General features: G+C 45.6%; 1 protein-coding gene and 1 long non-coding RNA gene across 2 annotated transcripts in view; one reads left to right on the top strand and one right to left on the bottom strand.

Moving 5' to 3' along the window:
• Positions 1 to 716: 716 nt before the first annotated feature.
• LOC147012179 (uncharacterized) lies at positions 717 to 11310 on the bottom strand. Its single transcript, XR_015051500.1, has 3 exons — positions 11194 to 11310; positions 10599 to 10820; positions 717 to 1131 (listed from the first exon to the last, which is right to left on the bottom strand). It is a non-coding gene; the product is annotated as an uncharacterized LOC147012179 (long non-coding RNA).
• The window catches only part of LOC147012178 (rho GTPase-activating protein 5-like), a 142074-nt gene continuing 140969 nt past the window's right edge, over positions 10646 to 11750 (top strand). Inside the window, exon 1 of the mRNA XM_085855954.1 lies at positions 10646 to 10844. The gene's annotated coding sequence lies outside the window, so the exon portion shown is untranslated. The remainder of the gene's footprint in view (positions 10845 to 11750) is intronic.

The following is an 11750-nucleotide window of genomic DNA, read 5'->3' as shown; positions in this document are numbered from 1 at the left end:
TGCTTGGCCGAATGGCCTCCTCCTGCATCGAAGTTCCTTGTGAAGGAACTCGTATATTATATCATGAAAAGACTTGCATTTTCACATTATCCAGCAATTTCCCTCCCCCAGTGTCCACTGATTTGGCTTGCTGATGAAGCTTGAAAAGGCTGTTTATCCAAGATGGATTCTTAAAATGCAGGCCGACACCGTCTTCATTTGTGGTTGTTGTCTAATTAGTAATCCAAGCATGGTGTTGACTTTGTAGTGAGGATGGCTGGTTTAGGATCTTTGGGTCTTGAGTTTGAGCCCTGTTGGCTGCTGAATTAACTCCAGGTGGGGTTGACTCAGCCTGTCATCCTTCTGAGGTTGGTGAAATAAGTGCAAGTGTACTGGTAGAGGGGCACAGCATCAGTGGCACAGCTGTGCTTCCAAGAAATGATGGCAGCCAAGCTGCCATATGCAAGAACATAACTGGTAATTGATGTTTGTTCAACTTTTCATGCAACTTCTGACATTGAGAATTTTGTGTTCTATGTACACTCGTTTCGGGGTATTCTGGGTTTTTATGAAACTATGTTTGAGAAATATAATGTCGTCTTCTTGTGCATTTCACCGACTGTTTTAGGTGAGCAGTCCATTCAACCCTAGTCACACGAACCACTCAGCAGAGAAAGTGGTGACCGATATAATTATCCATCGTTTTAGAACGGTACTTGGTAGAGCGCGTATACCACTGCCAGGTTCAACATTTATTATTATTAATTTTTTTTTGCATCCATAGTCGAGGCTCATGGAAGAGCTGGTACCCTGAACATATCAGAACGTAACAGACAAAAACAGGATGCATAACACCCATGCATGGCGAATAAACTCCAAGGAGAAAAAACTGGAAAATTAGGAGGGATTTGGGTGGGGTTAATGAGGCATATGTTGAAAAAGATCATGGGTTTGGATTAGGAATGATGTGAGATGGTGCTGAACAGCTGTCTTGAAGCCATGGAGAGGAGAATGAGATTGAAGAGTATGTGGAAGTTGATTGCACAGGTGGTGAAAAAGAAGAACAAATGAGTGGAGGTGAGCAGTGATCCTGGATTTAGATGGTTTTGCCAGAAGAGGGTTGATGGCGGACCGTATGAGCCCTGCAAAAACCTGGGGGTGGGGCGGGTGAGGACAAAGCACGGAATGAGTCGAGGGTGCAAAATCAAAAATAAGGCGGTTATCGACAGATGAGACCAACGCCCTGTCTGTGATAGCGAAGTGATAAGCCCATAGACTCAGCTTCAGTGCAGGAGGTTCCAATGATTTTGAAGACCTTGGTTTCTTTCATTTTGTGCGGAGTTTAGGTTTCGTGTCCCACTGATAGGCCGGATCTGTATCTGGACTTGAACCAAAATTGAATCGGCTTGTTCTTATCACCAAACCAACGAATTCACCAGGTTTTGTCATAATCCATCCACAACGTTTTGAAGTCTCATGCGATATATTGTTTTTTGGCCCAATCTCTCAATGATGAAGAATCACTTTAAAAATGATCATATCCAGATATAGATTTGGATCTTCAGAAAAATCGAATCAGTTCTTCCTTGTCACACACCCAACTCTCCACCAAGTTTCGTCCAAATCAGTCTACAAGTTTTTGAGATTTCCTGCTCACAGACAAAGAAACAAACAAGAAAGACGTCATGCAGAGCACGACGCTTGCAAAATCCCGAAAACAAATTTTACCTCAAAAATAACAGGTGGTTGAATTCAATGACCTGATATGCAATTCCTGTTCAAATTTCAAGTTAATCGGATGAAAATTGGGAATTTTATAAACTTCACCTAAGTTGTTGATCTTTGACCTCTGTTGACCTTTTGATCTCTAAATCAATATGCTTCTTGCTTTTGACCAACTCTACCATTTGGTGAAGTTTCGTGAAGATCGGTTCAAAATTTTGACCTGTAGGCGACTAAAAAACAGACAGACAGACAAAAAGACAGACAGGGGGGGGGGTGAAAACATAACCTCCATCCACCTTCGGTCGTGGATGTATTAATATCCTCATAAGAGGGACTAATTTAAACATTGATATTTGGACATAGCCATTTGTCTCACCCCTCTACATTCACAAGATCTTAAGTTCTGGTCTTTACATTCCACGTCCAAATCCGGGTCCAGCACTTGAGAGTGATGTGCATCACATGAATGATATTAAATGGCCACGACTCATCATCGTTAATGGTAAACAGAGAGTGGGTGCAAGACAGATGAATCTATACCGTTTTATGTTAAATCCAATGGACAATGCGATGGAAAGCAAATGTAAATAATTATCCACCAATGCTGTCAGCCAATACATTGCAAAAAATATGTAAAATGGCCTTTTGTGGAAATTGAATACAATACGTCTCTCTTTTTTTTTTTTCAGAATGAGATCAAAGCATGGAGAATGATTTATCCCTTTCCTTCCAATCAAGATATTCAATTCATTCTGTCCTTCTGTCCACTCACCCTTCCTCACTCTCTCCTCTCCATCCTCCCATCACAATGATATTTATACATCAGTTTCTACTGCATGGGCGTCTCAACCTTACAACCTCACATGACACCATTAGAAGTATTTAAATATTAAAATATCTAAAATAATTAATCAATCGCTCAATATTTCAATTAAACTCGTGCAAATGTGCCATTAATTTTTTTTTCTTCTTCTGCATATTGTGGGTTTTTTTATTTATTTCTGTGAATCCTTACCTCTTCATTGTGTAATTTCTTTCCATCATCGCCAGGCAATCCAATAAACAAACCCATATCAAAAGGTTTAACTGCACCCCTGACACATCCCACCCCACCACCATCAGCACCACCTTCCAAGTCAACCCATTTCTTTATTCAGACACCCTCTGTGCAACGCCTTGGGCATTTTGTTATTCAAACCAAATTTGCTTTCACAAACGAATGTTCCGTGCCGAGATATTTCTGAGAACTCGTGGAGTGTGTGCTTACCTGGCCATTACTCGTGGAGTGTGTGCTTACCTGGCCATTACTCGTGGAGTGTGTGCTTACCTGGCCGTTACTCGTGGAGTGTGTGCTTACCTGGCCGTTACTCGTGGAGTGTGTGCTTACCTGGCCGTTACTCGTGGAGTGTGTGCTTACCTGGCCGTTACTCGTGGAGTGTGTGCTTACCTGGCCGTTACTCGTGGAGTGTGTGCTTACCTGGCCGTTACTCGTGGAGTGTGTGCTTACCTGGCCGTTACTCGTGGAGTGTGTGCTTACCTGGCCGTTACTCGTGGAGTGTGTGCTTACCTGGCCGTTACTCGTGGAGTGTGTGCTTACCTGGCCATTAATCATGGAGTGTGTGCTTACCTGGCCATTACTCGTGGAGTGTGTGCTTACCTGGCCATTACTCGTGGAGTGTGTGCTTACCTGGCCATTACTCGTGGAGTGTGTGCTTACCTGGCCATTACTCGTGGAGTGTGTGCTTACCTGGCCATTACTCGTGGAGTGTGTGCTTACCTGGCCATTACTCGTGGAGTGTGTGCTTACCTGGCCGTTACTCGTGGAGTGTGTGCTTACCTGGCCGTTACTCGTGGAGTGTGTGCTTACCTGGCCGTTACTCGTGGAGTGTGTGCTTACCTGGCCGTTACTCGTGGAGTGTGTGCTTACCAGGCCATTACTCATGGAGTGTGTGCTTACCTGACCATTAATCGTGGAGTGTGCGCTTACCTGGCCATTACTCGTGGAATGTGTGCTTACCTGACCGTTACTCGTGGAGTGTGCGCTTACCTGACCGTTACTCGTGGAATGTGTGCTTACCTGACCGTTACTCGTGGAGTGTGTGCTTACCTGACCGTTACTCGTGGAATGTGTGCTTACCTGACCATTACTCGTGGAGTGTGCGCTTACCTGGCCATTACTCGTGGTGTGTGTGCTTACCTGACCGTTACTCGTGGAGTTTGCGCTTACCTGACCGTTAGTTGTGGAGTGTATGCTTACTTGGCTGTTACTCATGGAATGTGCGCTTACTTGGCCATTACTCGTGGAGTGTGTGCTTACCTGACCATTACTCGTGGAGTGTATGCTTACCTGACCATTACTAGTGGAGTGTGTGCTTACCTGACCATTACTCGTGGAGTGTGTGCTTACCTGGCCGTTACTCGTGGAGTGTGTGCTTACCTGGCCGTTACTCGTAGAGTGTGCGCTTACCTGGCCATTACTCGTGGAGTGTGCGCTTACCTGGCCGTTACTTGTGGAGTGTGCGCTTACCTGGCCGTTACTCGTGGAGTGTGTGCTTACCTGGCCATTACTCGTGGAGTGTGTGCCCTCCTTGACCATTAATCGTGGAGTGTGCGCTTACCTGGCCATTACTCGTGGAGTGTGTGCTTACCTGACCATTAATCATGGAGTGTGTGCTTACCTGACCATTAATCATGGCGTGTGTGCTTACCTGGCCATTACTCGTGGAGTGTGCGCTTACCTGGCCATGACTCGTGGAGTGTGTACTTACCTGGCCATGACTCGTGGAGTGTGTACTTACCTGGCCATTACTCGTGGAGTGTGTGCTTACCTGGCCATTACTCTTGAAGTGTGCGCTTACCTGACCATTACTCGTGGAGTGTGCGCTTACTTGGCCATTACCCTTGAAGTGTGCGCCTGCATGGCCTGTCCTCACGGAGTGTTTATACCTACCTGGCTTGTCCTCGTGGAGCATTGGTCCCCAACCTGCGGCCCGCAGAGCCCTATACTGCGGCCCGCGAGGACTTTCCAATCAAAGCACATTTCCACGTAGCAATTTTAAAGGGGTTTACACAATGCCGCTGCCGCCTACCGCCGGGAGGAATCAAATCAATTTGATTTTATCTTGCGGCAGTATTTAAAATTAATTACACCCAGAACGGAGATTTGTTCAGAATTGCAGTGCGTGAACAATCGATCGATCGATCGAATACATATATAATTTATTAAATAAAAAACAATACTCCAATAAACCCCAAACCTATCGATTTCTCAATTTTTTTCTGGCTTCCAACATCCTTGGGAGTAGTGAATGCGGCCCATGGGATCAAAAGGTTGGGGACCACTGTCGTGGAGCATGTACCTACCTGGCCAGTACTCTCAAATTGTGTGCCTACCTGGCCTGTCCTCGCAGAACATGGTCATACCTGGCTGTTACTCGTGGAGTGTGTGCTTACCTGGCCGTTACTCGTGGAGTGTGTGCTTACCTGGCTGTTACTCGTGGAGTGTGTGCTTACCTGGCTGTTACTCGTGGAGTGTGTGCTTACCTGGCCGTTACTCGTGGAGTGTGTGTGCCAATTAGGCCTGTATTCACAGAGTGTGCACCTACCTGGCTGGTACTCCAGAGGTCTGTCCCTCCCAGGTTTGGCCTGGTGGAGCATGTGCCTCTCTTGCTTGTCCTCGTGGAGCGTGGGCCTACTGGTCGGTACTCGTAAAGTGTGTGCCTGTCCCTGTAGAGTGAGTGCCTACCTGACATTACTCCTGGAGTGTGCGCCTATCTGGCCGGTATACTCCAGAGTGTGTGCCTGTCTTGATCAGCCTCACTGGTGTAATGGTTATTGAGCTTCCACACTGATTCTGGGAGGTTGTCACGGTTCAAACCCCAGCTGAGTCACACCAAAGACGTTAAATATAGTACGTGCTGCTTCTTTGCTTGAGGCTTAGCATTTAAAAAGGATTGAGCATAGACAAACAACCATAGGTTGGTAATAATAGCATAGACGTTGATGGGCGTAATGGCCTCCTCCTGCGTCTGCTTGTAAGGAAACTCGTATCATTATATTATTACCTGGCAGGTATTTATGGAGTGTGCATATATTATAGCTGGCCATTACACATGCAGTGTGCACCTATACCTGGACATGACGCGCAGAGTGTGCACCACAATCCGATCTACAAACAAGTTTTATTTTCAATGATAAATTATTTCATCCTTCCAACCTTGGTATAGGTGCGCACTCTGCACGTCATGGCCAGGTATAGGTGTGCACTCTGCTCATCATGGCCAGGTATAGGTGCACACTCTGCGCATCATGGCCAGGTATAGGTGCACACTCTTCACGTCATGGCCAGGTATAGGTGCACACGGTCATGACTCGCGGAGTGTGTACCTATACCTGGCCATGATGCACCGTGTGGGGCGCTTACCTGGCTGGTATTCACTCCGTCATGGCTCGGCTCACACATGGTAACGATACTTAAAAAAACTCTCCATTCTCATCAACTATAGATGTGCACTTTAATTAGTAATAATCTATATAAATCCTTTTTTAATCAATACCCACCTCACTATCCGATCCACAAACCAATTTTACTTTCAATGATAAATTCTTTCATCCCTCAAACCTCGTTTTTATAATCAAGTGGAACAATTTTCCTCATTTTCATTCATTGGTCAACGTGCAATCTATTCAAATCGTTCCCACAGTCCTTCTTTTCACATCATCAATAATTATAAATCGCATCAATCAATAATAAATAATAATCACATCAATCAGTAATAAACTGGAACAGCACTCGGTAGAGCGCATACCACTGCCAGGCTGAACAGTTTATGTTTTATATCCCACTGATAGGCCGGATCTGGATTCGGACTTCACTCAACGGTGAAGAATGACAAAAAAAATTCTCGGATCCGGATCTGGATCCAGATCTTCACCAAAGTCAAATAATTTCTTCCATGTCACACACCCAACCTTGCCCACCAAATTTCATCCAAATCCGTCCACAACTTTTTGAGATATCCTGCACACAAAAAAACAAACAAACAAGAAGAAGACATCGTGCAGAGCACGACACTTGCAAAATTCACGCCCTCTCCAAAGGTTGTCATGGATACGTCAAATTGTCTATTTCATTAAGATTAAAATTGACGATCTTAATCAAAGCTCAGGTCAATCAGTTGAAAATTGATTATGTTTCAGATTGAAATTTATGATTTTTGAAGTTTGACCTTGAGTTGTCCTTTGACCTTTTAACCTCAAAAATATTTAGTTTCCAAATTCAGCGATGAACTATGAAATTGTTGCTTAATTTTCAGATGAAAAGTGACAATTTTTCAGATGAATTTTGATGATCTTAGAAGTTTCACCTGGAGTTGACCTTTGACCTTTTAACCTCAAAAATAGTAGCTTTCCCAATGCAGTGATGGACTGTACAAATCCTGTTAAACTTTCAAGTTAGTACGATGTAAATTGATGATTTTTTACTTGATAATTAACGATTTTATAAGTTTGACCTTGAGTTGTCCTTTAACCTTTTGATCTCAAAAATAGTTTGGTGTCCCAATCCAGTGACGCAATCTTGTTCGAATTTCAAGTCAATCGGATGAAAAATGACGATTTTAGAAATTTGACCTCAAGATGACCTTTGACCTCAAAATCAATCGCCTTCTTAGTTGAGAGTACCTTCACAATTTGGTAAAGTTCCATGATCGGTTTAGAATTGTGACCTGTAGGCGATAAACAGACAGACAGAATCACAAAATCGACTGACCAATATACTTGAAAAATCTTCGATTTTGCAAGTAACAAGAAAGATATCGTGCAGAGCACGATACTTACGAAATACCAAAAACAAATTTGAACTAAAAAAATAACTGCTGCTTAAATTCAGTGGCATGATATGCAAACACTGATCAAGTTTCAAGTCAATCGGATGAAAATTAACGATTTTAGAAATCTGGCCGACGTTGACCTTTTGACCTCAAGATAATTGGTGGTTGAATTGAATGAGCGAATGTGCAAATCCTGTTTTCATTTCAAGTCAATCGGATGAAAGTTGTGGATTTTAGATATTACACTGAAGTTGTTGACCTTTGGCCTATGTTGACCTTTCGGCCTAAGTTGACCTCAAAAATCCATTGGTGGTTGAATTCAGTGACCTGACATGCAAATCCTCTTCAAATTTCAAGTCAATCGGATGAAAATGGATGATTTTAGAAATTTAATAAGGTTGTTGACCTTTGGCCCATGTTGACCTTTTGACCTCAAAACCAAAAGGCTTCTTGCTTTAATGACTAACTCCACCACTTGGTGAAGTTTTGTGCAGATCAGTTTTAAAATTGTGAGCTGTCAGCAATTGACATACATACAAGCAGACAGAATGACAGATCAGATCAACCAATATACTGGAAAAATCTTCGATTTTCGCAAGTAATATTTTTCTAGAATGGGCACTCGGTAGAGCACACACCTCCGCCAGGCTGAACGGGTACTCGGTAGAGCACACACCTCCGCCAGGCTGAACAGGTTATGTTTTGTATCCCACTGATAGTCGCGGATCAGGATCCAGACATTTACCAAAATCGAATTGGTTTGTTCTTGTCACCTATCCAACTCACTTACCAAGCTTTGGCATAACCTGCCCAAACTTTTTGAAATATATCGTTTTTGGCCCCATCTTTCAAAGGTGAAGAATCACTGATAATTTTTTTTTCTTTTTTAATTCTCAAATCCGGATCCAGATCTTCACCAAAATCGAATCAATTCGGCCTTGTTACACATAATAATCTGCCCATCAAATTTCATCCGAATTTGTCCCGACCATTTTGAGACATCCTGCACACAAGCAAACAGACAGGGGTGAAAACATGACTACCATCCATCACAGATGGTGGAGGTAATAATAATCACATCATTCAATAATAAGTAAATAATCACATTGATTAATAATAATTACACCAATCAGTAATTCATTCCTTCAACAGCCTACGTTCAATCATTTAACTCATTCCCTTACTCATGCAATCCTGTCCCATCCTCCCCACCCCGAATCCATTTGTTCACTTAATTCATTCCCCTTTCAATTCAATCCCCATCATTGCTCTTCATAAAAATCCTCCACTTTCTCATCACTCTTGCAATTTCCTTCCCGATTCTATCTCTACATATCCAATTTGTCCAAAAATTCTCCCTTTCTATCGATCAACTCTTCAAACATTACTTCTTCATCCATGCACACCTCTCATTCATACAATCCATGCGCACAATCCATGCACACCTCTCATTCATACAATCCAAGCACACCTTCCTTCCATACAATCCCTGCACACCTCTCATCCATACAATCCATGCACACCCTCCATCCCTACAATCCATGCACACCTCTAATTCATACAATCCATGCACACAATCCATGCACACCTCTCATTCATACAATCCATGCACACAATCCATGCACACCTCTCATTCATACAATCCATGCACACAATCCATGCACACCTTTCATTCATACAATCCATGCACACCTTCCATCCATACAATCCCTGCACACCTCTCATCCATACAATCCATGCACACCCTCCATCCCTACAATCCATGCACACCTCTCATTCATACAATCCATGCACACCTTCCATCCATACAATCCCTGCACACCTCTCATCCATACAATCCATGCACACCCTCCATCCCTACAATCCATGCACACCTCTAATTCATACAATCCATGCACACCTTCCATCCATACAATCCCTGCACACCTCTCATTCATACAATCCATGCACACCCTCCATCCCTACAATCCATGCATACCTCTAATCCATACAATCCTGCACACCCTCCATCCCTACAATCCATGCACACCTCTAATCCATACAATCCTGCACACCCTCCATCCATACAATCCCTGCACACCTCTCATTCATACAATCCATGCACACCCTCCATCCATACAATCCCTGCACACCTCTCATTCATACAATCCATGCACACCCTCCATCCATACAATCCCTGCACACCTCTCATTCATACAATCCATGCACACCCTCCATCCCTACAATCCATGCACACCCTCCATCCCTACAATCCATGCACACCCTCCATCCCTACAATCCATGCACACCCTCCATCCCTACAATCCTGCACACCCTCCATCCCTACAATCCATGCACACCCTCCATCCCTACAATCCATGCACACCCTCCATCCCTACAATCCATGCACACCCTCCATCCCTACAATCCATGCACACCCTCCATCCCTACAATCCATGCACACCCTCCATCCCTACAATCCATGCACACCCTCCATCCCTACAATCCATGCACACCTCTAATTCATACAATCCATGCACACCCTCCATCCCTACAATCCATGCATACCTCTAATCCATACAATCCTGCACACCCTCCATCCCTACAATCCATGCACACCTCTAATCCATACAATCCTGCACACCCTCCATCCATACAATCCCTGCACACCTCTCATTCATACAATCCATGCACACCCTCCATCCATACAATCCCTGCACACCTCTCATTCATACAATCCATGCACACCCTCCATCCATACAATCCCTGCACACCTCTCATTCATACAATCCATGCACACCCTCCATCCCTACAATCCATGCACACCCTCCATCCCTACAATCCATGCACACCCTCCATCCCTACAATCCATGCACACCCTCCATCCCTACAATCCTGCACACCCTCCATCCCTACAATCCATGCACACCCTCCATCCCTACAATCCATGCACACCCTCCATCCCTACAATCCATGCACACCCTCCATCCCTACAATCCATGCACACCCTCCATCCCTACAATCCTGCACACCCTCCATCCATACAATCCTGCACGCCTTCCATCCCAACATCATCCCCCCTACCTCCATTCACACCCAACCCAAGCCAAGCCCTCCTATACGCATGCGTCGTGGGATCCTCAGCGCCATCTTCTCCCTCCGATTCAAACGCTTTGAGCCGCATCCAGTTTCTCCTGCTCTCCTCGGCTGGACGAGTCTGTCAATGCCGTCGATCTGCGTTCCCGTTCCCCACGCAGCGCGTCTCGTTCCCTCGGCTCTCGGGCCGCTTGTGGCTCGGAGCGGACACTGGAAGAGTGAGAGGAGCACGAGGTGAGTGAGAGCGCCTCTCCCCGAGGGCACTCGTGTCCGATAGCGCAGCGCATTGTGCGCTCTTCTGTCTCTCCCTCTCTCTTTTTCACCTCCTCACACTTCCTCTCTCTCTCCCTCTCTCTTTTTCACCTCCTCACACTTCCTCCCTCTCCCTCTCTCTTCACCTCCTCACACTTCCTCCCTCTCCCTCTCTCTTCACCTCCTCACACTTCCTCTCTCTCCCTCTCTCTTCACCTTCCCGTTATACACACATATATACATATACAGATATATTTATCTATATTACTGTGTTTTCCCTCTCTCTCTCCATCAGACCAGTTTATCGAAGTCCGTTAAGATGTAAACTCACAACGTGAACACCACACGCCCGGGAAGCCTTCGGGTTGTGTGTTGGAAATTCATCGGTTATAAGTTTGTGTTTTATAATATGCAATCGGTTTGGATACTGGAGTCGGGCCGTGCGATCGGCTCCCGGTCGGGATGTGAGATCGTGTCCAGGTCGGGTGGTGAGATCGGTTCCAGGTCGGGTGGTGCGATCATGTCCAGGTCGTGCGGTGGGATCGGCTCCCGGTCGGGATGTGAGATCGTGTCCAGGTCGTGCGGTGAGATCGGTTCCAGGTCGGGTGGTGCGATCATGTCCAGGTCGTGCGGTGCGATCGGCTCCCGGTCGGGATGTGAGATCGTGTCCAGGTCGTGCGGTGAGATCGGCTCCCGGTCGGGTGGTGCGATCATGTCCAGGTCGTGCGGTGGGATCGGCTCCCGGTCGGGTGGTGCGATCATGTCCAGGTCGTGCGGTGGGATCGGTTCCAAGTCGTGCGGTGAGATCGGTTCCAGGTCGGGTGGTGCGATCATGTCCAGGTCGTGCGGTGGGATCGGCTCCCGGTCGGGTGGTGCGATCATGTCCAG

The sequence above is a fragment of the Eptatretus burgeri genome, chromosome 15 (genome assembly GCF_056783735.1).
Source record: "Eptatretus burgeri isolate ZD-2024b chromosome 15, Ebu_testis_v1, whole genome shotgun sequence".
NCBI lineage: Eukaryota > Metazoa > Chordata > Myxini > Myxiniformes > Myxinidae > Eptatretus > Eptatretus burgeri.
Note: the sequence above shows the minus strand (reverse complement) of the source record. Positions and strands in the feature narration are given on the sequence as shown.